Source organism: Panthera pardus, unplaced genomic scaffold (assembly GCF_024362965.1).
Source record: "Panthera pardus isolate Hobbes unplaced genomic scaffold, ASM2436296v1 HiC_scaffold_20, whole genome shotgun sequence".
NCBI lineage: Eukaryota > Metazoa > Chordata > Mammalia > Carnivora > Felidae > Panthera > Panthera pardus.
In genome coordinates this window covers 67,652,852-67,680,291 of record NW_026526766.1, presented here as the reverse complement: position 1 = coordinate 67,680,291, position 27,440 = coordinate 67,652,852, and the positions used below count along the sequence as shown (strand labels likewise).

Here is a 27,440-nt window from a genome sequence, read left to right as displayed (position 1 = left end):
AAGAGAACAGCTTCCTCTACCACCACCCAAATACCCAGCAATTAGCAGACAAGACCCACAGATTCTTCACATTCTGAAGCTGTTAAAACAAACACGTGTGTCTGGTGCAAAGTTTGCTCAGCAGCCCTCATGATCGCGTGGACTCTCCTGTTCACCTAAATGAACAGCCAAGGCTGCTGATTCCAGGTAAAATGATAAATAAATCAAAGGAGCCTCAGTCTTAGCCTCTGGACTCCATCCAAACTTCAGACAAAAAGATTTACTAATCCCTTGTTGGCAATACAAAAATAATAATACAAAAACAAAATCACCTGCCATTAGCCAGATCTAATCTAATCTTTCCTTGCAATAGTAATTTCACTCAGGGTACTTCAACATCTACCTGGGCCTAGCACGCACAAGAAATGAACGAACAATGCTGGTTATAGGCACAAGGTACTTTGGGAAAAGGCAACTCCTTGGAATGCAGTGGGGTGATATGTGAGGACTACAGTAAGAATTAGTAAACAGGACCATGAAGAGAAAAGTCTGTTCATTTTCCACCCATACACCATCCTGCCCTCACTGGCCCAGCATTAATATGGTCTCTGCTTCAGAAGCTTTTGACTTTCCTGCTATTATCCTAGTCTTGCTTTAACACATACTTTATATTAGAATGCGTTCCAGGAAGCATATGGCAATAGAACTAGGTCAACCATTAACCAAATAACAGGAAACTGCTCTGCAGCGCACACCCTTCAAAAGCTTGCTTAATGAGCTGGCTCTTCAGAATATGTCCTTCGGTGAGGTTGGAACTAACAGGGTCTGTGGGTTTCTTTAATTCTGCAAGGTCACCTCATACCTAGAAGGCTTCTGCACATATTAGACTTTGAATGGTCTAAATCATTCCACTGGAATGTTCAAGAACTGAAGTCAAAGGTGGAGAAGCATGTTTTCTGAACCTGCTGGGCCATCTTCAAAAAACATGACTATCGTCCTGGTTCCATGGCTTCATTCTTCCAGTTATGTTAAACTGACACGAAACACTCCATGTTCTTCTTTCTCTAGCATTTTTTTCAGTATTCCTTAAGGTTTCCATACCATCAATCTATCCCATGAAAAACATGCCACAATCCATATAGACTTAATAGGTCAAATTAAGTCTTGGGAAAAGGTTGGTCTTCCTTTTTCATATAAATCTACAAATGAGATTCCTCCAGACCCCCCGACCTTGAGTCTTCAAGCATTCTTGAATTTGACTTTTTCCTCTCAATGTCTCAGACTCAATCCTCCAAAATCTAACTTTACAATGCCCCTGAAGAGTCATTCAGGATCATACTAGTCAAATGTCACCCTCAAATTAGTATCCTTCGCAAAACATCAACACCCAAAGTCTCCTCGGTTTCTTTACCCTAGATTGCAATCTAGTCATTCTTAAATCCAAAATCCATTTAATATGGATTACAGAGCTGGGCAGTTTCCCTTGATTAAGAACTTACATTAACTCTAATTTTTAAATTAAACTGTCAGAGCCAAATCTCCATTTACTAACGTTGAATGCTATTTTATACTAGTGATATCTGTAGTAGCAATCATTGTTTAGAAGAAACTAAGAGGTACTAAGAGGTACCATTCTGTCTTTAAAAAATTGAGGTGTAATTAGGGAACAAGAATTTAGGAACAATAACTTTTGAAAAAATGCTGGATTTGGTTCCCCGACCCTATCACTTACTTATTGACCGTGCACCTGCCCCAGGCGCTGTGCAAGGCACTGATGATACAGATGAAGAGGAGAGATGCTGGGCCTGCCTTTCCGTAGCTTCTAGTCTAGTCCTGTTCAGTAACTGATCAAGAGAAACCAGTGGTTGGCCTTCAAAGTCGATTTGGGTAAATTTTAACTTTTCACCTGAAAACAGTCAACAAGGCTTCATGGAACACCAACATAAGGAATGGCACACTGGGCTAGAGGTCAACAAGAAGAGGCTGTGAGGGTCATTAATTTGTCTATTGGATTCCGGACACCCAACCATCTCCCATCTGTGCCATTCTTGGGAAATGTCAGGTTTTTCTTTTAAAGGAGTTAGTTGTGTAACCATCGTCAAAACAACAACAACAAAAAACAAAAATAGAACCTCATCTAAGGAACTTAATACTAATCTACTACAGAATGTTCAAGATAGTGTAAACAGAAGTTAAGGTACTTTTCCCCCTCATCTGCCAGATTTTGAAGTCATGTTTCATAGAGGAACACACTGCCTTTTACAAGTCGTCATGTAGTAAAAGCTACTGCTCCAGCCCCTAAAGCCAAGATGTTAAATGTTTATCAGTCCACCAATACAAGCCCCCTAACAGGGATTTCATGCGGACTCAAGTGTATTCTGACTCCTGAACAGTCACTGCCAACAGTGCTCTGCCTATAAGTGTTTTATGAAAACTTAAGGATGGGAGAAAAAGGAATTAGTATTTTTTTATGTGCTCAGTATACATCGGGCTCCACACCAGAGATTTACATTCGCGATCTCATTTATCCCCCATGTGAAGCTTACACAGTAGACTTTTTTTTTCCTTTGCCCCAGATAAGAAAACTGAAGATCGAAGATGAAATCATTCCCTCAGGGTCACCCAGCTACTCACTGGCTCTGAGGTCTATGTTCTTTCTACTACGTACCCTGGCCCTCACTGCCAAGGTCTTCACAGGCTTCCCAACACGGATACCAAAGGTTCCCTTATATGTGGTCTCTGCACAAGTCAAGTGTTCCCTCCTCTCATGAGAGCGTGCTGCTCCCAGCACAATCTCCAGGACTCTTGAAAGATGGTCCAGTGTTTCTCAGAGTGCCCAAACACCGAAGATGGAACAAGGTCAGGCCAGTTTCTAAGATACGAAGCAAGATGAACTCAGCGGGTCCTCCTGCCAATTGCCCTCACCCTTACTCATCTGCTGGAGCATGCCAAGGCCTGTCTGGAATGACGCAGGAAAGGGTCACCATGGGTGATCCTATGCCCCCCTCCAGATTGCTACAAAATAAAAGCTCACTGCTGAGACAGCCTGGCTCCTTGAAAACCCACCAACACAGTTTCATAGGAATCAAAATTCTAAAAGAGACTATGTGCATCCACCAACCTCAGAGTTAAACGCAGGAGGTGAAGAGTAAAGCAGGTCTAAAGGTAAAAGGTCTAGGAATCTGTGGACCCAATCCACCTTGGAGGTCCAACTCCTTACAGTGTCTGCTGGCCATTCCTTTTTTAACTCACAAAGGAGCCAAAATGTTTTATTTGCCCTATATGAAGTTCTGACTACAAACACATTTCAATCGAGAGATGAATATCGTAGCGATCAAAGGCCCAACTTAAAGCCATTAATAAAATGTAGTCCAACAACCACTCTCTACCCCAGCAGCAGCTCAAATCCGACACCAGAAAGGCAGGGCTGCTGACATCCAGAGCTACTTAACATAAACAAACATGAAGTCCACACTTGGGTTAGGAGATGCGGCTAATTTTAGACGACTGTTTCGTATCTGATGAAACGGAGCCTGGGCTTCTCTCTGGTGTAGGGCGGCCCTCATGCCTACATTTAACCAACCCCACCTCCAGATTTTCTCAACTATGGAAAACAAGTGGTCAGGTAGCTGAAAGAAGGAATTCATTCCTGTGCTGTGAGGTCTCCACAGACAAAGTGTCCAGTCTGTTTCGGCCACCAGGGCTGCTGAGGCGCTACCAGGGGCTGATGTGGAGAGGATCCCAGCATTTAGGACCATCTGATGAGAGTCAGGCCCTGCTGTTCTTCCGCTGATCAGTGTCTGAGGCAAGTGCCTCACTCAAAGAGAGGCTGTGAAAAATCCTCCAGGGCAGGCACAGAACTTGAGAGGGCTCTTGGTGATGAAGTGCAGCTCCACTGGTCCCATTCCCAGGACAGCTCTGGAATACTCCATGCCTTGAATGCATACAAAATGTAGTCTTACAGATTAGAAACAAGTGAGATACTGTGTTTGACTGGTACAAGAATCTACTTTTCCAAGACCCGGTGAATCCCGTGCTCGCTCTCTCGCTCTCTCCCTCCCTCCCTCTCTCTCTCTGCCTTTAACACAGCTGTGAAGTCCACTGAGTGTCCAGCCAAGTGTACTTGGACCGTCCTCCTCTCTCAAGCCAGTGACGGGACCCAGTTCCAGCCTGGTGGCTTGATGTCCTTGCTCATCTGCTTTCAGGTTTAACAAGGGAAAAGAATCTATCGCTTAAATTGTAGAAGCTTTCTTTCCAGGGGAACTAGACAGTCCTGATGGCTCCCTCCAGTTACACAGCAATTATGTAATTGCTAAGCTTCTGCAGAATCACTGGAACCTTTCTGCAGCCTTCTACGGACTACAGCTGCAGCCCAATGTTCTGAGATGATTGTAGCCTTTGAACGGATGACCGGTCTCAAATCTGAGCGCAAAGGGCCAGACAATGGGATTCCATCTCAAGCACAAAGATGCTCCTGCCTCACGAAGCCCTTTCTCCTCCTCCCAGTCTGTGCAGCTAACTCTTGCCTTTGCCCGCCCTACATGTGTGTGGAATGTGGTTCACTCTGTTTATGCTGACAGGTTCCAAAGGAGGCAGAGAATCAGCTGAAGTTTTGCCATGGACCATGCACAAGGTAATCATTTAACACGTAATGTGAAAGCTCCAGAAGAGGACAAGATGCAAGGGGGTGGGAAGCATCTCCCTAGGCTTCCTGCACTGGCATGAAATGAGTGCTTCCCTTCCTTCTGCCAGCTCCAATCCTTCATGTTGACATTACACATCCTGTACTGTAGATCCACCCCCATGCTGCCGCTTGCCCAGCTGAATTATCTCCTGCGTCACAGCGGTGGTAACAGAACTGCTGGCTCGGCAGACGCGAAAGCACCATTTCAATGCTTAATGCATTCAGCAACTGGACATATTACCAGTGCGTCGGGGCTGGTCCGTGGCCCTCCCAGCAGCCATGCAGTACTCGACCTAACCTTCTGCTAACCAGATGGTCTGTTTGCCTCTTGGGACCAAACCATTAAACTTTACTTTATTAAATTCTATCAAAATGTGGGGACAGTTTACAGCAGTGTGTCTGGTTCATCTCCAACAGGGTTGCTAAGATGAAAATGACCTAAAAATATCTGGAAACTCTACTTCACACCAACAGAGAACAAGATATTTTGGAGTAAATATTTAAATGGCCTGCCAGATTACGTACCCCGGCAGCATTGACTACACGGTTAGCAAATTATATTGTAAATATATACACACAAAGACTCCGAAATGCAAGCATCTAAACAGGAATCCATTTCCCACTGGCTAAAGCCACAGTTCACCAGCCCCTGGCTCCAAGCTATTTAAAGGTGGCCAAGGACACCATCTCCATCATAATCACCTCAATTACCAAAAGAAAGGACCCAACACAACTGACAGCGAGATCCCACACCACCCCCTGCGTTTGACCACCCAGGCATACTGAAGGCGTGCCGAGGCACTCCAAAGGTGCTCAATAAATGTTTGACGGACGAAGAGACGGATGGACACACGTTTCTCAAATACAAGAGCACCTATAAAACACGTGGTATGCCAGTGAGGACATTACATTCTTCCCAACTCTATATCATCCCACAACTGCTAACTAGGCGTGCAGAGCCAGGCGGCAGATGAATGGCAAGGAGCAAGCCATCTGCACCAGTGGCACTGGATGGCCGCTAATTGATCACTGCAAATGAACTGCAGAGGTGGCCATTTATTGGGTACCTGGCAGGGTGCTGGGTGCTTTACATACATTATGCCTCTTAGCCTTCGCCCCAGAGGGAATGCCATTTTTAAAGATAAGCTGGAGGCTAGGAGCAAATTAGGAGCTCGACCCAAGTTAAATCAATCACTTTTCTACTACTCTGTAGTCCCAGATAAGTAAGGGCCTTACCAGTTGTAAAGAACCGAGCACATGTGAAGGCGGCATTCCCAAATATAGCCCTTACCAAATTCCAAGGAAATTGGAGAAATCTTTCCACTCCCCGATTTCCAGGCATCCTAAGAAGTCCTGGTTTCAGCTCCTACTGTTTCTCCCATGTCTTATATTCTTGAGGGCATTCCATATTATTATAACCGGCACCACACCCCACAGCTACACCACCACCACCCTGGTAATTTTGGGGTCCACGCTCTGAGACCCCAAATCTCTCACTCGAGGTCATTCTAGAGATCTGAACACCAGTAAATAAATGCATGGTCTCTTCTCTCCTTAAACATCTCTGGAGACTATTTTAAAGTGGCAAGTATAAATTTTTTATAATTAAAAAAATAGTCCATTGACACCCTTGTCTCCCTGGAAGTTCTTGAAATGTAAAAGTTTTTAATAAGATAAATAAATAAATCTTCAAGGGTTAATTTGCTTTTAAAGGTGAAAAGTCCCTACACTGTTTTCACCAAAGAACCACTTAACTGGGGCACCTGGGTGGATCACCCGGTTAAGTGTCTGACTTCAGCTCAGGTCACGATTTCACTATCTGTAGGTTCAGAAGCCCCATGTTGGGTTCTGTGCTGACAGCTCAGAGCCTGGGGTCTGCTTTGGATTCTGTGTCTCCTTCTCTCTCTGCCCCACCCCCCACTCGCTCTCTTGTCTGTCTCTCTCTCTCAAAAATGAATAAACATTAAAAATCATTTTTTTAAATATTCTCTGCTTCTTCCACCGTCACCAACCACCATGCTGTCACCACGGAGGCCACCAATAGTGTTCTTCTGACTTGGAGCAAATGAGTTTAGGTCAGTCCTGTTAGGCCCTACCATTCTACATTTTGAAATATCATCTACCCTTCAGGCACTCTAAAATTAGCCTCCTTGCCCAAGATCTCAAAGCATCTGATATTACAGTACATGAGTAAGACCAAGTAGACATGGACTATTACTAAAATAAACGTTTGAGGAGCGCCTGGGTGGCTCAGCCGGTTAAGCGTCCGACTTCGGCTCAGGTCATGATCTCTCGGTCCGTGAGTTCGAGCCCCGCATCGGGCTCTGGGCTGACAGCTCAGAGCCTAGAGCCTGTTTCAGATTCTGTGTCTCCCTCTCTCTGACCCTCCCCCGTTCATGCTCTGTCTCTCTCTGTCTCAAAAATAAATAAACGTTAAAAAAAAAATTTTTTTTTTAAATAAAATAAAATAAAAAAATATACATTTGCACAGAGAAGACCAAAGCGATTCTCAGCAAGGCCACGGGACAGTCCTCAAACTGGCTCAGGGCAAACGAGTAAAGCTACAGAGAGGCCTCCATAGCCACTATTTTCCTTGCAATAAACGCAGCTTTCTCAGACAAATCGTTTTTGCCAGATATGATGCCAAACTATAGGAGCAGTAATAACATTTTTCTTCCAAAATGCTCAAGAAAGTTCATGTTGATTAAAAACTGTTCTCCCACAACATTTCAGGGAATATACCTCTGCAAGGTTGGGACAGTCTCTGTTACCATGAAAATGCGCTATTCCCAGAGGATATGGCATCATCCTCAGGTAGTTTACAAATCCCTACTGAAGACCCCAATACAGATAGGGAGCACTGCAGGGTCCACAGTCAGGCAGACCAGAGGCTCCCAATCTGGCACATCTCCCTGCGAATGCACAACAGCAGTGAGAACCGTTCATCAGTTAAGGCAAGACATGGCACAAAGTTAATCAGGAGGGACTCAAAAAATGGAGTTTAAGACCAAGGACAAAACAATTCACATCTGGCAAAGCCCTGGGAGATCTCTACCCCGTCTTCTCTATCAGTAAGGAAGGAAGAAGCTATCATTTTTCAAGTGCCCATTATGAACCGGGATCCTTATTATACACATAATATTTTAGTCCTTATGTCAGTTCTACAGATTCATACTATTATCTCCCTTTGATTGGGTAGGAAATCACGGGAACAGAGAGGTTAAGTGACTTATTCAAGGTCACACAGCTAGGAAGGGACAGAGACAAACTTCATCCCGTGCTTGTGCAGTCCCAAAAAGTATGCTCTATGTACTACACACGACTTTCTTCTTCTTTTTTTCAATGTTTCACTTAGTTTTGAGAGAGAGAGAATGCACGCAGGGGAGGGACAGACAGAGGGGGACAGAGGATCCGAAGCCAGCTCCACACTGACAGCGGAGAGCCCTATGCAGGGCTCAAACTCACTAACTGTGAGATCGTGACCTGAGCCAAAGCCAGACACATAACCAACTATGCCACCCAGGCGTCCCCACTCCACCTTCTTAATGAAGACCCCAGCACAAAGAACTTCATGTTCACCCAGAAATTCTGAAAAATTTGTACTCCTAATGTTTCAGCAAAAAATAAGCTCCTTCTCCCAGAGAGAATATATACATACACATTTACATAACATATATATATATATATATATATATATATATATATATATATAAACACACATGCACACATACACCCAAATATACAGTAACCAAATTCTAAGTTGTTCAGACAGTTCAACTGCACTCAAGTTTAGCCATGGTGTGCAAATGTTCAGTGCATTATTTTTTCATATAACTGCATGTCAGAAAGGGAAAGCTGCCAAGTGACAATCTGTCCCAGTGATTCATGGTATCACACTGACATACCCACTTCTGATACAGGTTGTTGTTTGTATTTCCTAGAAATCATTGCCTTCATTAGAGAGATAAACAGGAAATAAAGTCCCCAACAATGACATGTTCTTTCTCTACTGGAATAACTCTAGCAGCGAATGTCATGAATTTGGGGGATAGGAGGGTGTGGATAACAGAAAGTTAGAAGTTCTCACTCTGTTCCTCAGACCTTAATGATCACGTTGATAAGACAGTATCTTAAACATGGATGACTGTTTTTCATTTTAGGAAATGAAATACACCTTATAAAGTAAAGGCTCTATTCAAATGAATCACATTAAATCTACTGAACAGGTGTCATGTGCTAAGAAAAAATAACCTAGCCAATTTTGGATTTTTATGCTTCAAGATTCCTATTTGCTGAGGTATTAATGTTTTACTGTCCTATTGGACTCTTAAAAACGTTAAGTATCTTTCTGTAGGCATCAACACTAGCTACAAGATGTGCATGGTCACGGGCAAAATAAAGTTACCACCAGTCTTTCTACTAAAATGGAGAAAAGATGATGGGAAGGTGGCAAGAAGGGGGAGAAGGAACACAGAGGAACACCTGGGAAACATTGGAAATTCACCGTTCAGTAGCTGCTTCAAATAAGATCGCTAACACTTACCTGTGCTAGGGTCAATTTTGATAATTGTAGTTGACGTCTAGAAACGGGGTTATGAATATAATTATCATGAAGCAGCAATTGGGCAATCACAACCTAATTAAGCCCACTGACTAGATTATCTTGTTTTTCCCCTAATAATCACATAACATTTAACACTTGCTAATTTCAGGACCTATGGGTGATGTTCCTTCATTATTAACAAGCTACAGCCACCGGTCAGAAAAAGAATGGGTGAGCTACTCAAACACTTGAGTCAACCAAGGAGTAGGGATGAACGTCAGGGACAGGTGACATTTGTCCTTCAATACCAAGTCACTTCTCAGCCTCCCAAAATTACTAATTAGGGGCAAAGCCCCAGGAGAAGATGACACCAAGGATGAGAACTTCCACGCATGTGAAGCATCCAACTCTGCTTTCCTAAATGCGTGCCATTTCATGTGGTGACGGCAATGTGCTTTTTCGCATTACAGTGGAATCTGCCTTTGAAGAGGTTTCCTTTTGTTTTCAATAGAATGGAAGATTCCTCCACCAAGCCGAAATCCATAGACTTTAAACACTTACCTCCTTGAACATGCCCTCCCCCACCCTGACTCTCACGTTGAGTGTATTCTCCCAATACAGAGTCCTACTCCCAACTGGATACCACTGCACCCACAAAGATTGGTTGATTCAGTTCACCTTCACTTTCTGCAAAGCTCCTGAGGGTAACCTGGGTAGATCTCTCTTCAAAGAATCAAGAGGAAAATCGGAGACGCATGTTAAGAACTGGTCTTTGAGACAAGCTGGTCTGAGGGAGCATCTTAGAGGGCTGGCCACTACTGATTAAGGTCACAGCAGATGCTACCTAAGGCTCTTAAATCAGAAATTCCCCAGCTGGAGAACCACATGCTTTGGTATATAGCTCAGTGTTACTCTCTTCAACTATGTCATTTTTTTTTTTCCTGAGGCTTCCCAGCCCCCCCCCCCCCCCTTAAGGGCCTTTATCTAAGAAAACAATGGTTTTGTTAAGTTTGGTAAATGATATGGGTGACAGGTGAAAAAATGGGTGACTCTCTGGCCTCCTCAGTACACTTTACAAACAGGACACATGCTTACCCTTCTACAAAGGTTTTGGGTGAAGTCAGTTGGGAAGAGATCATCTAAACAGATCCATAGCAAAGTTAAAACTTTGTAAAACCACCACTAGTTGCTCTGAGGTTAAAGAGTCTGCTCAGCAATTAATGCCCAACCACCTGTCTTACAGGGAAGCTACTGTCCTGGATATCTTCGGGATATTTGGACCTGCTCCAGCTCCCTTAGTACAACTTGTTACTCTGTTAAGGGCATTTGTGGTCATCCATGAACAGCAGCTTCCTTACTGTACTGTGATGTTTCAGGGAGAGGCAAATAAAAACCAAAACATTCATCATGTCTCCATGATCTAAATAGAGCACATGGTGATCATGAAAGGGCGTAGGGAATATTAGCACCCGTGCTTTGAAGAGTATCTATGCTATTTTCCAAAAATGACCATCAGACAGGGGAACTAACTTTCAAATGTCTGCGTGGCTTTTGGAAACATGTCTCATGCTTACAGTAAACCAGAGGCACTGAGACTTCCAAAAGGGGCCCTAAGAAGGAAAAAAAATAAGATACCTTCTTTACTTAAGAAAGAAAAGAAGAAAAGAAAAAAAGAAAAGAAAAGAAAAGAAAAAAGGAAGAGGGAAGAGAAGGAAAGAGAAGAGAAGAAAAGGAAAGAAAAGAAAAGAAGAGAAAAGAAAAGAAAAGAAAAGAAAAAAAAAAGAAAGGGGCGCATGGGTAGGTCAGTCGGCTAAGCATCTGACTCCTGATTTCAGCTCAAGTCCTGATCTCAAAGTTCATGAGATCAAGCCCTGCATCGGGCTCTGTGCTGACACTGCAGAGCCTGCTTGGGTTCTCTCTTTCCCTCTGTCTCTGCCCCTCCTCTGCTTGTTCTCTCTCTCTCTCTCCCTCTCTCTCTCTCTCAAAATAAATAAATAAATGTTAAAAAGAAGAAGAAGAAAAAACAAAAGTCACACAGTATATCTTTTTTCCATAACAGGTAGGTATTCCTTTTTAAATATCCACATGTATAACTACTTTATAATTCTGAACTTCACACAGTACAGCTTAAAAATATTCATTCTCTAAATTTCCTCATACATGGTCTCTTGCTGTTTTTCACCATCTCCTCTATAACTCAGAACAAAAACAGGGTACTCTTTAGTTAAACACACTTTGTCAAGCTATTACAGTAAGTTATATCTCTCATATCAACTAATAGATTACAATTAATTTTCCATTATACTCAAATTTCCCTTCCAGAACACCAGGATATACTACTGGCATAAGCAACTGGAAGAGATAAACCATCAGGATTATAAGCTATTAGCATCCTAAGTAATAACCACGGCCAGTTCCCACAAGCTGAGGGCCAGAAGGTAGTGCCCCCTGTGTGTGATCCTGGCTCCCCATTTTCTAGCTCCACGACCGTGGGTAAATTTCTTTACCTCCCAAACCTCAGTTTTCTCCACCAGAAGAACAGTCCCTGGTTCATATGAAATGTTAAACAAATGCTAACTAGTTTAGTTAGCGCCAGAGAAGTAGTATTTTTGTGGAAGGTCCGTGTGATACTCTTACTCCAGTGGGGCTGGCAGAAGTTTTTGATGAACTTATTGTATTTATTCCTTTTATAGATGGTATTCTTACCCAGCACCAGAAGTGATAATATTCAATTGACAGCAGAAGGGGGAGAAGTTCTGGCAGCTGAACTCTGACATTCAGATCAAAATGGTCTCTTCCATGCAGATCCCCTTCCCGGCTATCATTATCCAATACCAATTAACAGTCTCCACAGAAGACAAAATACGACAGAAACCACTGAAGAGAAAAAGGTTCTGGGTGATAGGTACTTGTTACTGAAATCCTTACATAATCTCTGGCTGGTATCTATTTCTGGCCATCTTCGGTCTCTGGCCCAGTGTTCAAATTTTACCCCACACGAGGGACCCTAGACCAGGCCCAATCTGGGTCGGGTGATTCAGACTCAATTTCTGACTAATTGGTCACAACACAGAGGGATGGTGTCATTAGGGATCAGGAAGACTAACCATTCTGGGATTGACTGGTTCTAGCAAACAGCTTAATCCCAAACTGGACTGCAGGTAACTGTCACACTCCGTTCCTTTCCCCTCGGAAAGAAGCGTGTCTTTGTTCTTCATTCCTTCTAGCACTCACAGCGTAGGTAGAGAAGCTCTATGGATAAGTTTAGAGAGGACTATCACATGGTCTGACCATTAATAATGCAGCTGTTTTCTGCTGTGCTCTATTCTCTACTTCGTTCCTTTTCCAGGAAAATCTCCACCTAGGCCCACTTAACCAGTTCCTTCAAGTTTCCATCTGTCCTCTATCAGAAAGGCCGATTTCTGAAGTCACATAAATGGTCTTCCAAGTTCAATTCTTTTTTTTTTTTTTTTCTCCTTTTTAACAGTAAGAACTGACCAAAGACTGGGTCTGAGCACTGGTCTTCATTTTTCACGTGCAATAGGTACCAAATTACAAAGTCTTTTTCCACTTGCTTTACTGTTTTCTTAAAAGCAATACCTTTCTTCTTCCTGCAGGCTCTTCCCAGTGGACAGACCTCTTCTACTTCGACTTGTCAATCATTCCCCTGCCTCTCTTCTTCTTTTCCTTCTCCCGTCCAAGCAGGCTCTCCTTCCCAGCAAATTTCCACCACATAATTATGGCAATGCTTTAGCCTACTTTTCTGTTAGCTTAACAACCCTGTCTATTTTCTACTTGTGCTGATGCTACTGTTTGCTTTTCTGACGGGCTAATCCGTGTATCCTTTCAAGGCCTAACTTCCCCTACCATGATAGCAGCTGGAGCTCTAATTCACAGGTGCCTTCCAAAGCTTTTCATTAGCAATAGAAATGAGATGGTTTAGAAACCCATTTCTTAATCTGCAGGTGAGTATTGGAACCTTTGTGCAGCAAACATCTTTCAAGTATCCCACATTGTACCACTGCACAATTATTTTCTGAGTAATAAGTACAATGTTATAGGCACATTTGTAGTGTTAAAAGGGAGAATGTTCCCTCAGAGGGAATCGGCTCCCACCCCCCTGCCTCTGGCATTTCCCAGCTCAAGAGAGAAGCAAGCCCTCAGCTGACATGAGCAAAAATGAATAAATGGCAACTTTACCTTCTGAAATCTGAACAGGGAAGAGAAAAATTCCAAAATGTGAAGGCCTTAGCTCCTGTTCTGGTTCAACTGGCCAGATGAGGGCTTAGGGAGTGAGGTTGGCCTTCCCCAGCTGGGCTCTGTGGCAGATAAGCCTCTCCACAAATCCCGGGCTTAATTACTTCTGACACAGTTGTCTCGCCTGGGCCTCCAGCTCCTTTTGTGCTCAAACCAATATGAATCCAAAGGTAAGTCTTTGCTTACTCCTCTTGGACAAATGCTTAATTTCCTACTAAGTGATCCTAACGCATTTTAATCAGGATCTACCAGTTCCTAGTAGAATTTTCCCCATTTTCTTTGCATGGTCTTTGCAAAAAGTCTCCGCAAAAGCTTGGCAAATAACTTTCTGAATTAAGCCGTCTTCATCTTCAAGTATTTATTTTTTGAACAAGTAAGTCAGTGCCCACCAACCTTCCCTACACCCCCAAGAGTAGGCTCTGTTCTTTGAATGAAGTTGGGGCTAAGATGTGGACAGGCACAGCAGTATTTTATTAATATCCAGAAGCAGCATGCAGGGAACTGAACAAGCAAACACATGAAAGCAAGGAAAAATCAGTATCAAAATACCCATGACCTGGCACAAAAAGAAACCTCCTCTCCAAGAATAACTCAAGAAAAAATGTCTCCAGCTAGGAATTAGGCAAGAACGCTTTGAAGACACCAAGGAAGCTGCTCGCCAGAATCCAAAGGCAATGCATTTGCAGGTGACCATACCTATATCCTCTTCCCCCGCATCACTCTACCTACCTCTTGTCTTTCCAAGTCCTGAAAAAAACCAACTTTGAGTTGAAGTCACACATCCAAAGGCTAAAAAGCTTATGTATGTATGCTTCAACCAAAAAGGACAGGAGACCTTAGAAAGTAGACAAATTTTATGACAGTATTTCTAAGCAGAAAATGTAAATCCAAAGCACTTCCCACTGACTTTGCATTTATCAGTGTGTGCAGTTCTCCAGAGACAAAGTTCAAGGGGACAAGAGATTCAAAAGAGCTTCCTAGTAAACTGCATTACTAGTAAACTGCAATACCGTCTACATTCATAACAATCCATTTTCCTTCACTTGGAAACTTCTGTTCCTGGGTCTTATAAATTCAGGAGACAGTTCAATCTGGGATTATCTTCTTCTCTCCAATGCCCCCACCCCCTCAACCCCAACCCCAACTTTTTTTTTCTTCCTTCAGTACTGGCATGCAAACCATGCTGTTTTAACTTCTTTCCTGTTCTCCCAGTTCTTCTGGAACATTTTATTTTCGACAGTCAACTCATTTGGAGGAGTGCCACACTGAGGTTCAACTGTTTATAGCGTTTCTGTGTTTCTGCCAGAAGTCCACATCCAGCACTACCTTCTCCAGACTGCCTCCTGGATTAAAAATTTATGCTTTAGTTTGGAAGAAGCTTAGAATATGTGGAAACTTCCAAACATCACTCTTCTTTTTACACAAAATGACTTTCACTTGTCCAAGAGGAATCAAAAGTGGAAACCCATTTCACCCTTCCTAAAGTACTGTCCTATCTCCCTCTCTCTCCCTCCCTCCCTCTCTCTCTCCCCGGTTAAATGTTCCCCATGTTGTTAAAAACTCACTTTAAGGATGACCCCATGACTTCATTGGGGAATGGCAAATAGCTAGCCACTGGTCTGCAAGAGAGAACCAGGCTCCAAGAAGATACATGGAGGGCAAATTTTTGGAGGAGTCCGGAACACTGGAAAATCACCAGTATTGTTTTAGACTGGATTTCACTCTCTTGGCCATTCATCAGTATTACAAAATGGCATCTCTGAAAGAAGCCAATTTATCTGTACCATGTTGCAAAAGAGATCCTCTGAGTCCAATTGTGGGCACTTTTGTAAGTTGCAATAGACCCAGACAAACCTCCAAAGAAGGGCATTTGAAAAGGACTCCCAAGCCCTGGATGACTGAACTATAGTGGGGAGCAGGACAATTAAAAGGAAAAGCGCAGTCTGAACCCAGTATCTACGACTCGACTGCAAGTCCCATGAACAAAATTGGTCTCTGGAGTGTATTACTTCTATGAATGAAACCATGCTCAGCCCCAACATGTTAAATTCAACTGACAAAAAAACCAATACTCCTGCCCCACTAGGGTTTGATTACAGAGTTTCTCACAGAGGCTTTCACTCTGGAGAGGAGAGCTGGTGTTTCACAAACCGCTACAATCATATGCAGGGGGGTGGTGGAAAGGGCACTGGGTTGGGAGTCAGCCGACCTGAGTTCTGGGCCTGGCTTTGTTACAACTGAACCTTCTGACCTTGGGCAAGTCACTGCACGTCTCTGTGCCAGTTTCCTCTTCGATAAAATGCAGGGGGAAGGGGAGATCTGAAATAGATGATCTCTCTGAGGCACAAAACAACTAGCTTCTCAATTAGACGTTCTTAATATTCACCATTTACAGTGTACCTGTTAGCCAACTTTTAAATGATTTTTATATTAATCTCTACTTAGGGAAAAGTACTTTTGTCCATCGCTCCCAAACTTCAGCTTAATCTGGGTGCTCCCTGGAATTCTTCAATATTACAATAAATGCCTCTTTTCTTTTCCTTTCCTATTTTTTTAAGCAACCTTCCCCAAACTAAGGCTTGTGCTATTAAAAGAGCTCAGAACTTCCCATTTCCTTGCTAGGGCTAAAATTAAACTGTCCATTCCTTAGGGCCCAACATAACATCTGCCAGATGTCTTGGCATATCACACAAAAGGAATTTTCTCCTAGCATTATCTATTCTCCTCTCTATTTTCTCATAATCAATTAATAGGTCACCAACGCCAGCTAATGTTTCTCTCAAAGCCACCAACTTCTTAAGTATGTGAACCTCAAAAGATACTTGCCTTCACACTTATACACACACACACACACACACACACATAGGCTGACTTTTTTTCCAGTTCACTATCACTAATGATAGACCCTGGAAATATTTTCCTCCCCCTCTTTTGAATTTCCTTAATTTCCACATACCAATCATCCAATCATGTACCCATGTCAGATCCTTTGCAATCTGAATGCATTCTTTATATTATTTCCTAATTTGTGAGTGTGGCAGTGTGAAATAGCACCTCTGTTCTCCAGTTTTCAACGTGAAACGTTCAATACAGCTTTGTCCATGTTCTGTCCCAGGAGGCAGTGAGCGCTAAGTCTGATAAAGGCATACAGCACAAAGAAGATGAGTAAGGTTACCTTAACCAAGAACTCTCAACACCAGGAAAGAATTCAAGACAGACTAGACTCTATTAAACTCCAACATACAGAAAGCAGAACTCTTCCCAAGGCAATTTTGCCATTATTTTCTTTCAGGAAAACTGACCACAAAGACTCTAAAGTCCATTAGTAGGGTTGGCTTTCTTTTCCCCTACTGTCTTCCAGAAGACTCATTAGAAAGAAAGATACACACACACACACACACACACACACACACACACAGATACATATGTGTATGTGCATATATATTTTTTCTTTCTTATCTCAAAGTTCTTTCCAACTCCAAGGGGTATGGAAAAAAACATGTCCTCAGGGAATGTGGTCAATAAATTAGATGGACATAAATCTAACATGAGAAAAATTGTGGAATACAAAGATCCAACGAGCATCTTTTCTACGGCAACGTGCCTCACAGCTCACATATTTCTCCAGAATGATTTCTCTTTATGATATATTAGAGCCATGGAAAAAATTTGCATAACAAGCCTCATCAACTTGATGCCTCAAAAACAAAACAAAACAAAACAAATCTCTGAGCCTTGACATCAAATAAAAATGTTCAATTTGACACTCTGTATTTCTCTCATAGCGCCTTATCCAAAATACTTGTCCCATTTCGAACGTGTAGCCCTAGAAAAATGCAAGAATCTTTAACATTAGGTGCTTCCCATGTTGATGAAGCGCATCAGGGATGAACATGTCTCTTAGGTAACCAGTTAGAACATTATTCTCAAACTCCAAAATGCCTCTTAGATACCACATTTTTTCCCTCCAGGAAATCTCAACTCTAAGACTATCTGTAAAGACACCAAAATATTTGGTCACAAAGTAAAACATGTGGTGAGTCTACGTGCTAGACTAGCAACCAGTTTGTCAAATTTTTTTTCACACCAAAATAAGTAATTAACCGGCTGTCCCGGTAGCAACAACAACAACAAAGATATCATGGAAGTTTGCTTCAAGATCAACCTACAATGTATTTATGTTTACATACACAGACGTGGTTAATTAGATGCAAAATTACCTGGTAATTACTTTCCCAAATAACTCTTTTTATTCCACTGCCTTGGAGCTTCCGAGTTGGAACGAGTAGCATCCACACACACACATTAGCAAATTTAAGTGTAACGTTGATGACGTCCCACTCAGGAGCAGAAGCAATGGTATCAAAAGACAACATTCAAAACTGATTAATAAAAGGCATGATTCCAAAAAGTAAGATTTGTCAAGTGCTCTGGGAGAAGCCCAGGTTTTTAATAAAGAAGCAGAGATCTGAAGAGAAGTATTTTTAAATGAGCACACACATCAACTGAAAATCTTGAAAACCATACGTCTTCGTCTGCAAAAAACAGGGTTTTACTTCATTGACCATGGACAATTATCAGCTAAAGAACCATGTATTTCTCCTTTTCCTCTCATACTCCTCAGAAGAACAATAACCCTCAATTAATGACACAACAGTTTGGTTTGAAAAATGTGATGTTGTCATATACAGCACTGTGCCTTTACTGAATGACACTGCTACCAGCTACTCAACAGAATATAATTACATCTGGAATCTAAAACCACTTCAATATGCACAGAAATACTGGAGACATAGGAACTTGACACACACATACACACACACACACAAATCTGACACACAATGAGAAAGCAAAGCAAGAAAAGAGCTGGTGTAAGTCGCTCGCAAATGTGTTCCTTATTTCTGTTGAAGCTGGTACCTTTCTATGTTTCCCCTTAGTTGAAAACAAGGTCCAATCAAGCCTCCTTACAATATATTAATTGGTTCTGAATCTCCTCCAAGGTTTCATTCCAATGTGGAGGCTTCCTCACCTATCTCATCAACAGTCCACCTAAAATTCTCCCAACATCTTCCCTCATCCTCAAGATGGCTACCTTACCTAATGGTAAAGCAACATCTCCATGGTTGGCTTTTATAAATTCCTCAAGCACTTCAGGATTTTGTTCTTTACTTGGATCAATTACATACATTCTCTAGAACTAATCTGTGAAGAGCTCCAGTCAATGTGTGTGGACTGGGGTAGGACTGGGTCCTTCCTTCAAATCATCCTCACAAAATGTCTTCCTAGAAGACTACTAAATTCTTCCCAGTTAAAAAGGTGAAGATACCTGGACACAAGGTTTTCTCAACAGACAAAATATCTTAAAAATTTGTTTCCATAGTGACATTGTTAAGAAGACATCTGATATTTCTGAAGACTTACAGTACTTGAGAACACAGAAAAAAAGAGCAGAATGAAAGGGAAGGGGGAAAACAAAGGAACTAAAAGAAGGCCTTAGACACAAATGGAACAACCTGAAGAGAAATGTGGACTCTGGAGAAACTGGTGTCAGTCAGTCCTAGAGTCAGTTCCTCTGAGATCTTGCAGGATTTGTTGTTGTTGTTGTTGTTGTTGTTGTTGTTGCTGTTGTTTTCCCTTTTTGCAGAAATCAGCCCACACCAGACAATAAAGTCTTGCAATGCATCAAAACATGATGATAACCAAGCCCCAGAACTCCGAAATCTCAGCTGAGGGCCACCACCATCTTCACCATGAGGAAATAACATTTCCTGGTGACTTTCAGGAGACCTGGAGCAGCCGAAAGTTGTGTGAAGACCTCGGTGGAAAATGTCTAAGGTTTTGCCTTGCCTTTCCTGAAGGAGGTCAAAACCCTTCAGGTCCACTCAAAAGGAGAAAAAAAATTTCCAAAGTTTACTTGAAAATGGAAACAAACGCCTCAATAACTTGTGAAAGCACTCCTTTGGTGGGAGAAAAATCTGAGCAGCCCTTACAAGTCCCTCATTTCCTCGCATAATGAATAGATGGTGAGGAACCACCACAAGATTCCACCCTGGAAAAGAAGGAGTAGGCAGGCAAGCCTCCTCCTCCAGCCATCACCAACAGAGCTTCAAAATGGAGACATCCATAATTTTATAAACACTTCTCATCTCAGCTTTGTCTCCTGGAAACCCGCTCTCCTCCATTTTCTGGTGGAGTTACAACATGACACGGCTTACCTGACTCAGTTCCCAGCTCTCAACCAAACTAGTCGCTTCCTCCAAAAACCTGCAAGCCACCTCCAGAAACAAAACCAAAGCAAACCAAACAACCAACACAGACACTCAGACACAACCCCCGGGAGCCCTGGGAGAAAGCCCCAACTGGTTGGTCTTTTCCCATCCCAGACGCGTGCTTAAAAATAAAACTTTTTTTTTCCCCCTTTGGGTAGAGGAGGAATATAAAAGGAACTCCAGGCAGCCTCCCTCCCTCTCTGTAGGTTAGAAGCTACAATGAAAAGAAAATGAGGGTTCCTTCAGGAATGGTGAAAAGCCTGGAGAATGAACGTGAGAAGGAGCTTTGTGTTTTGGAGTCTGGACTGGAACCAAAGCAGACAGCTTGCAAATGGAGGACAGGGAGATAAAGAAAGGGAAAGAGAGGGGCTGCTCCAATGGGGGGCGGCTGCGGCTTCCCCTCGCGCCTGGAAGGAGGGCAGACCCCTGGGAACTGCACCAGGAGTGAGGCGACCCCCAGGCCCCTGCCTTCTTTTCTCCCTTCCTCAGAGAGCCAAGCGTGTGTAATGGCTTCTCCTCTCCAGAAACCGTTGTCCTCCTGCACCAGACGCTTCTGAACCCCCAGCCTGGAGACAGCTCCTCAGCTGCTCCTGAACCTGCGCCCCCCACCCGGCCCGTGCCCCCCGCGCCTCGCCTCTCTCCTCACCAGCAGCACCAGCAGCGGCAGCAGCCACCCCCCGACACATCCCGACCCCGCATCCCAACTTCGGGGAGAGAGAGAGAGAGAGAGAGGAGAGAGCCAAATACCTGAGGAAGGGGGGGGTGCCAATCCGCACGGCTTTGCCATCGGGCTTGGGGACAGGCAGACAGAGAGGGGGAAAGGAAGGAGAGGGACAGAGAAAGAAAGAGGTCAACCCGCTCAGGTCGGGGCGGCTCAGAGCGCTCCCTCCTCTGCCCCTCGCTCACTCCCTCCGGCTCTCGGCTCTCGGCTCTGGTCCCCTGGACTCCCGCCCTCCGCCCCCCTCTCTGTCCCTACTCCTGTCCCCACACTCGGAGCATCCGTCCTAAGCCTCCAGCTCTCTTCTCACTCATCTTTCATTTTCTCTTCTCTCCATAGAACTACACGAAATTAATTAAGCCACAGCGCTCCGCTCCCCCCAGCAGAAGGAGCAGCCAGCAGGAAAAGCACAGCCACCTCCACTGCCACCACCACCACCACCTTCTCCTCCTCCTCTTCCTCCCTCGCTTCTCCTCCTCCTCTTCTTCCTCCTCCCCCTCCTGCTCTCCCTCCTCCCCCTCCTCCTCCTCCTCTTCTCGCTCGCTTCTTCTCTTCCAACAGCCAGTCCATGCAGGGGACTTCCTCTCCTCCCCGCTCCACCAACCCTCCTTGGCCGAATGAATGAGCGCGTTTGTGCCTCCACCGCCCCGCGCTCTCCTCCCCGGAGCACTCGGACCACCCCGAGGTGGTTGTTAATTGCAGTAACTTACAGAAGAAGCGTCCCGGCGCCGGGAGGTGTTTCGGGTTCTCCAGCCCCACCGCCTCCTTATCCTCTTTCTCTTTCTCCTCTTCCTGCTCGGGTTATTGTTGTGGAAGTTGTTTGGGAGTCTCATGTGCTTCTGCCGGGTCTCAGCAATGGAGGATCGCCATCTTCCCTGCCTTCCTCGGCTCCTCAGACTCGCTGCAGCTGCAGATGACCTGAGATATCCGTCTCTCTCTCCCTCTCCCTCTCTCTCCCTCCCTCCCTCTCCCTCTCACTCTCTCTCTCTCTCTCTCTCTCTCTCCCCTCTCTCCTCTTCTCTCTCCTCTCCTCCCTCTCCCTCGCGCGCTCTCTCTCTCCCTCCCTCTGTGTCTCTCTCTGAATAATGAGCAACCAGAGGGAGAGAGAAAGCAAGACAGAAAGAGAGAAGGAAGACAATCTTCTCCTGCCACACAAAACGCCGGAGCACCAGGGGGTGCGCGAAGCCTTTCTAATAACAACAACAACGTGCAGGAGACGGGAAGAAAAAAGAAAGCAAGAAAGAAATGAGGAAAAGAGCTGGTGGGGGGGGGGGGGGTCAGGAAAGAATTATCCAAGAGCTGGAGAAGAGCAGAAGGAGAAGCTGGAGGAGATGCTGAGGCTGCGGCTGCTATCCCCCCTCCCCCCCGCCGAACCCCAGAAGGAGGCAAGGTGGTTGCAAAGTTAAGGCTGGGACATTGTCTTTGTCACTCAGAGCAACACAGAGCCAGGCCAGTGAGATGCAAGAGGAGGTGGCGGCGGCGGCGGCGGCGGCGGAGGAGGAGGAGGTGGTGGTGGTGGTGGTGGTGGAGGAGGAGGAGGAAGAGGAGGAGAAGGAGGCAAAGGAGGAGGAGAAGGGGAAGAGGGAGATGAGATGAATAAAGACCTGCGGAGAAGGCGGTGCGAGGAGCGCGGCGGCCGGGCTGAGGCGTGCGCGCTCGCGTCCCGGAGGCGCCCGGCCGCCCTGGCCGGCAGAGGAAGCCCCCAGTGAGGACCCTGCCCGGCCGCTCATAGCTCTCCCACCATCAGCCCAGCCCGAGGCGCCGAGCCCCGGGCCCAGAGAGTCCCTCACACGCATCCATCTAGAGGCCAATCTTTGCAAAGAACATACATGGGGAACTAGAGGTTGCAAGTCTAAACCCAGATCAACCACGTGGGGCTTTTTAATCCCTTTCCAGCTTGCGGTGTGAGTATCTCCAGTGAAAAGCTCAAATTGTCCATTACTGGCACGTATTTTGAAGTCTTCTCCCCCGAAATAAAGGCTCATTGTGCATTTTATTTCTTTTCTGATATGGAGAGGGGGGGATGGGGGAGGGAAAGAACCCATCATTCCGAGCTTCGGAACCACCACTTTATTTTCCTAACTTGTGAAATGTTTTGACGGCGCACCAAAAGGAAAAAAAAAAAAAAAAAAGCCTACTTAAATAACTTTACACCCTCCAGCCCCGCGTTGTTTGCACTTTCTGGCTGATCATCTAAAGGCTCGGAAAGTAACAATCAGCGCTTCTAATGATAAGGTGTCATGGTGTTGAAGACAAGAGAACCAAGATGAAGCTTTCACACCTTGAATTTTTATTTAGTGTAATTTTCCCCAAATCGTTATGAACTATCTCTTTTGCAAAGGAATGGGTTCCCCCTCACCCCTCACCAGGTTGAATGTCTCCTAAAGCTTTAATTTGATGGTGGGGGGGTGCCTACACTATAAAAAAAAAAAATCAATACAGCAAGTCAGGAGCAATTGAAGTTCAAGGGCACGGGCTGGTTGTACCATTTCTATTTCTCGCATCCCCGAGTTGGACATCGCCAGCATTGGGAGAGAGAAACACACAGCGCGCAGGGCAGAGACCTTAATTAAAGTTTCTTTTGTCCGCGTCTGAATTGGGGGATGTTGCTGGATTCCTTTGCATTGGGGAGCGCGCATCCGGTGGAGAAGGCGCGGTGTTGAAGATCCAGGGCCAGATTGTCCTCTTTAATACTACCTCCCTCCCCCCCCCCCCTTCCAAACAACAGTCCGGGAAGATATACCCATAAACCCATACAATAAAGGGGAGGAGGAGACGCGCGCGGAGTTGGTTCCCATCGGATAGCGGGCTTTCATAAACAGATCCGAATCCGCATTTTCCAAGATTTTCCCCAATCGTTTATTCCGGGGCAGAATCTCTCACCCAGAGGCACGATTTCACCCCCTTGCCGTCAACACTTCCTGCCCTTTTCTCCTCCCACTCACATTGAAAAGCTTGGGAGCCCTAAAAGGGTGTTGATGGCGGGGGTGATAAATAAATAAATAAATGACACTCTACGCGTGCGGTGGAGAAGAAAGGAGGGGGAGGGCGAGGAGAGGGACGAGAAAAAGTAGGGAGAGGAGAACAAGGAGGAGAAAGCACAGAGGCGAAAGGGAGACTGGAGTCAAAAGAGAAGAGAAAGAAGAAAGGAGAGAGGAGGAAGGTAAGGCTGCTCAGAACTGAAATGCCCGTGGCTTTGTGCAGAACTGGGAGGACTCCCTCCTTCCAGGTGCCCGGAGGGACCTGGGGAAGTCCTTCTGCCCCGAGCTCCTCCCCCGGGACCCCAGGGGTGTCTGAGCGCCAGCAGCCGCTCCCCCACAAATTCCTCGTGGCGACGAGAGGAAGCGCGCCAGGTCTCCGCCGTCCCTTCAGTGCCCCAGCTGATAATTTACCTCTTTGTCTTTAATAAAAAGCTGACTTTCTCTGTCAAGCCCTGCACCGGAAAAATAACAATCGTATTTCAGGTTGAAAGCCCCTATTACTGCACGTTTGTGGAGGCTGTGATAAAACCTTCCTCGACGTGAAGGTACCTCCTGGGCTGGCTTGGGTCGGAAGTCCTAAGATGGGGGCCGCCCTTCCCCGGGGGCAGGGGCGCACGGAACCAGGCGGTGGGGAGGGAGGAGGAAGCGGCCGAGGTCAGAGGAAATCCAAGGCTCCTGGGGCACCGAAGGGCTGCCCGCAGTCGGGGAATGAGCCCTGGGGAGGAGCCTTTTGCGAGAATGTGAGCGCGCCCCAACACGCCTCAGACCTCATAAACCCACTTGGCAAAGACCCGGGAAGCGGCTGGCTGACCGACTGCGGTGAACTCGAGAAATTAACCTGCGCTACAATTAAACGGGCTGCCGCCCTTTCAGACTCACCTCCAGCGACCGAGACAGAGAGCTCCCGAACCGGCCGTGGGGGGACCTGGCTCCTCCCTCCCGTCCCAGGAGAAGAGGACAAAAAGGGGAGATGGACTTGGAGATGGCCCCGCCCTTCAAACGCTCCAATCCTTGGAAACTAAACCTCCTCTCCAAGCCTCCACGTCTAGAAGGGACAAAGGCAGCGAGGAGATCCAGAGACCGATGGGTGGCTTTCGGGCTTCTCCTGTGGGTACATTGGGGGAAAGGTACAAAGGCTAAGTTCCCATTCCAAATACAGGACAGCCTTTGGAAGACCATCTTCTGGTTTAGAAGCAAATTGACTTCCCAAAGCCGTGAGGCGACTGTTGCAAAACTCCTGCAAAGCCCTGCTGTTTGAATGTGGAAAGGCTAAATTTTCAATTAATGATGCCATAAACAATTTCTTTCGACTTTTTTGGAGTCACAAGTGCCTTAACTATCTAACTGAAATATAACAGAAAGAAATTTAACATGGTTGGGGATTAGGCTTTTTGTTGTTATTGGGGGCAGCTTTCTTTCAAATGATAGTAAAACAACTGGATTAAATAAAAGCTAGGTCAGTCAAGGAAAGCGCTGGGGCTGAAGGTTTTAGTGAAAACCTTGATAAAGTTGGCACTTAAGTAACTGTAATTATGCTTTGCCATTAGCAGACCATTAAGATAACAGGAGAAAGTTCGCACCTCTTGTTATGTCATTCCTTAAGAATTTTCACAAAGATAATACAAGCCTAGTTGGTGGGGTATCTTCTTCACCAGGAAGGTTAATTTCTAAATTTTTTTCATTAAAATGGAAAAGCTTGGGTTTTGCACACAGCCAACAATATGAGGGACATGTTGACTGCGTGAAATTTGCCTTTTGTTGCTGTATTCCAAGCCATTGTGCCCCGGAGTCCTATGGGATTTCAAGACTTTATTAATGTTCACAAGGAAATATGAATATGTTGGAAGTCTGAATTTTCTTCTCCCTTATCATGGGTGACTGGCATACAGGCTCCTCATAAAGGGAAATTATGGCTCATCGAAAGAGTGACTTTATGAGCATTAACAGAATAATAAATCTTGCAATTTTAGTTCAAGAAACAGTGGAGTCCTGCAATCAAAGTGACCCATGCAAATATAATCCACTTACATGCCTACCTCTAGCAGGATAGGGGTAGCCTATAAATCATTTTGGGTTTTAAAGGTTTAGGGTAGGAAGGCACCCAAATCTCTCAGAGAAAAGTGTTTATGGGGGGCGGGGGGTGGGGAGGGCGTTCTGTCACCTGTAGGAAGGAATCATGGAAAGAAGGAAGAGTTGGTCCAGAGGCTACATTAAAATAGAATTTCAACTGAAACAAGAGTTATTCACTCTTGTCTGTCATTGTTTCAGTATTTACATTCTATCATAAAAGAAAGGAAAAGTTCTCCCTACTGAAAACTACACACACACAAAAATTCCAGTTTATAACCCCACTTTCTAAATTCCAGCTGGAAAACTGTTCATGCCGATGATTTTCGCAAAACAAAGGGCAAATGAATATGGCTTTTTCAGAAGTCCTAATTATTCCATCTTTAAACATTTCACCATATTATGACACACCTCTTGAACTTATTTTCTATGTAAACTATGTAAAACTCCTTTTCCACATAGCACAGTATATATAGTCTTTTACTTACTATTTGAGTAATTACTATAAAAGTAAATACTTTGTGATTTCAAAGGGTTATTCTGAATCCTTGAGGTCTTTAACGTTTGTTGGAAATTGCTCAGTCTTTAAAGTTTTTTTGAAAAGTTCAAATTCAGTAATTATGGACCCTCCAAACATCTAGAAAGTTAAGTCCCTAGCACTTTCTTTCTGATCTCTTACAGAAAAATCAATATATTCTCATAAAACCATATTCAGATATATGTAACTAGTTAACTAGTGCCCATGCCTAAGGAGAAGTGACTATAAGAACACAGAGTAGGTGAGTCATAATTCTGAACAGCTCTCAAAGGGAGAGAAATGGCAATAACATATTAAACTTAATGCATATAAATCTGTCTATGTATACCTTTGGATACCAAAGAGGATGTTTCAATAGCAATGTTCTAAAATTCCCTCCAAAAAAGTCTCTCTCCCATAGGTACAAGTTACATTTACAGTTCTATCAAACTAGTTACTGTAATATGAAACATTCATGTGTAGTATCTTTCAGTTTACCAGCTACAATATGCTATACACAGAGCTGAATGTTAGGGATGTAAAGACGATCAAGAGAAGACAGGTTAGAATTGCAATGCATGATCTACTTGTTGAACCACTGGCTTTAAAATTACACTACTTGGTTATCGAACTCTAGTTAGTTTTGGTTTTTTATTTTACTTTCTCAAAAACAATACAGGAATTTAGCCAACTTGGAGAGACTATGATTAACTTGAGCATTTCTGTTCCTACTATGGAGTTATTGAGAAGTAATATTTTGTTAAAATAAAATTTGGGCATTCATTTGAAAGTCAATGCCCTGGGGCACCTGGGTGGCTCAGTTGATTAAGCATCTGACTCTTGATTTTGGCTCAGCTTTGTGAGATCTCACGGTTTGTGAGATCTAACCCCATGTCAGGCTCTGCTCTATCAGAGCTCTGATAGAGCAGAGTCTGCTTGGGACTCTCTCTCCCTCTCTCTCTCTCTCTCTCTCTCTCTCTCTCTCTGCCCCTTACCTGCTTGCGCTCTCTCCCTCCCTCTCTCTCTCTCTCAAAATAAATAAATAAATAAACTTTTAAAAAGAGAGAGGAAAAAAATTTTTAGAAATAAAGCCAATGTTGGGACATCTGGGTGACTCAGTTGGTTAAGTGTCCAACTCTTGATTGCAGCTCAGGTCATGATGTCCACAGTCACAGGATCGAGCCCCAGATCAGGCTCTGTGCTGAGCATGGAGCCTGCTTAAAATTCTCCCTCTCTCTCTCTCTCTCTCTCTCTCTCTCTCTCTCTCTCTCTCAAAATAAATAAACATTAAAAAAAAAAGAAAGCCAATGTCCTGCCTAACTCATAATTTTACATAAATTTCTTAATAGAGAAGATTTTTTTTATTGTTTATTGAGAGAGAGAGAGAGAGAGAGGGCACTTGAGTAGGGGAGAGGGAAAGAAAGA

The 27,440-nt window shown here is 44.3% G+C and overlaps 1 protein-coding gene across 5 annotated transcripts in view; it reads right to left on the bottom strand.

Annotated features, from left to right (window-relative positions):
* ZNF462 (zinc finger protein 462) overlaps window positions 1–24,382 on the bottom strand; it is a 139,753-nt gene extending 115,371 nt beyond the window's left edge. Inside the window, exons 1-2 of one of the 5 annotated variants that reach the window (XM_053908154.1) lie at window positions 24,311–24,329; window positions 21,161–21,357 (exon numbers count right to left, since the gene is read on the bottom strand). The gene's annotated coding sequence lies outside the window, so the exon portion shown is untranslated. Of the gene's footprint in view, window positions 1–21,160; window positions 21,999–24,310 lie in introns of those variants that run through there. The other 4 variants (XR_008424295.1, XR_008424294.1, XM_053908155.1 and 1 more) reach the window with 4 other exon arrangements.
* Between the last annotated feature and the right edge of the window lie 3,058 nt (window positions 24,383–27,440).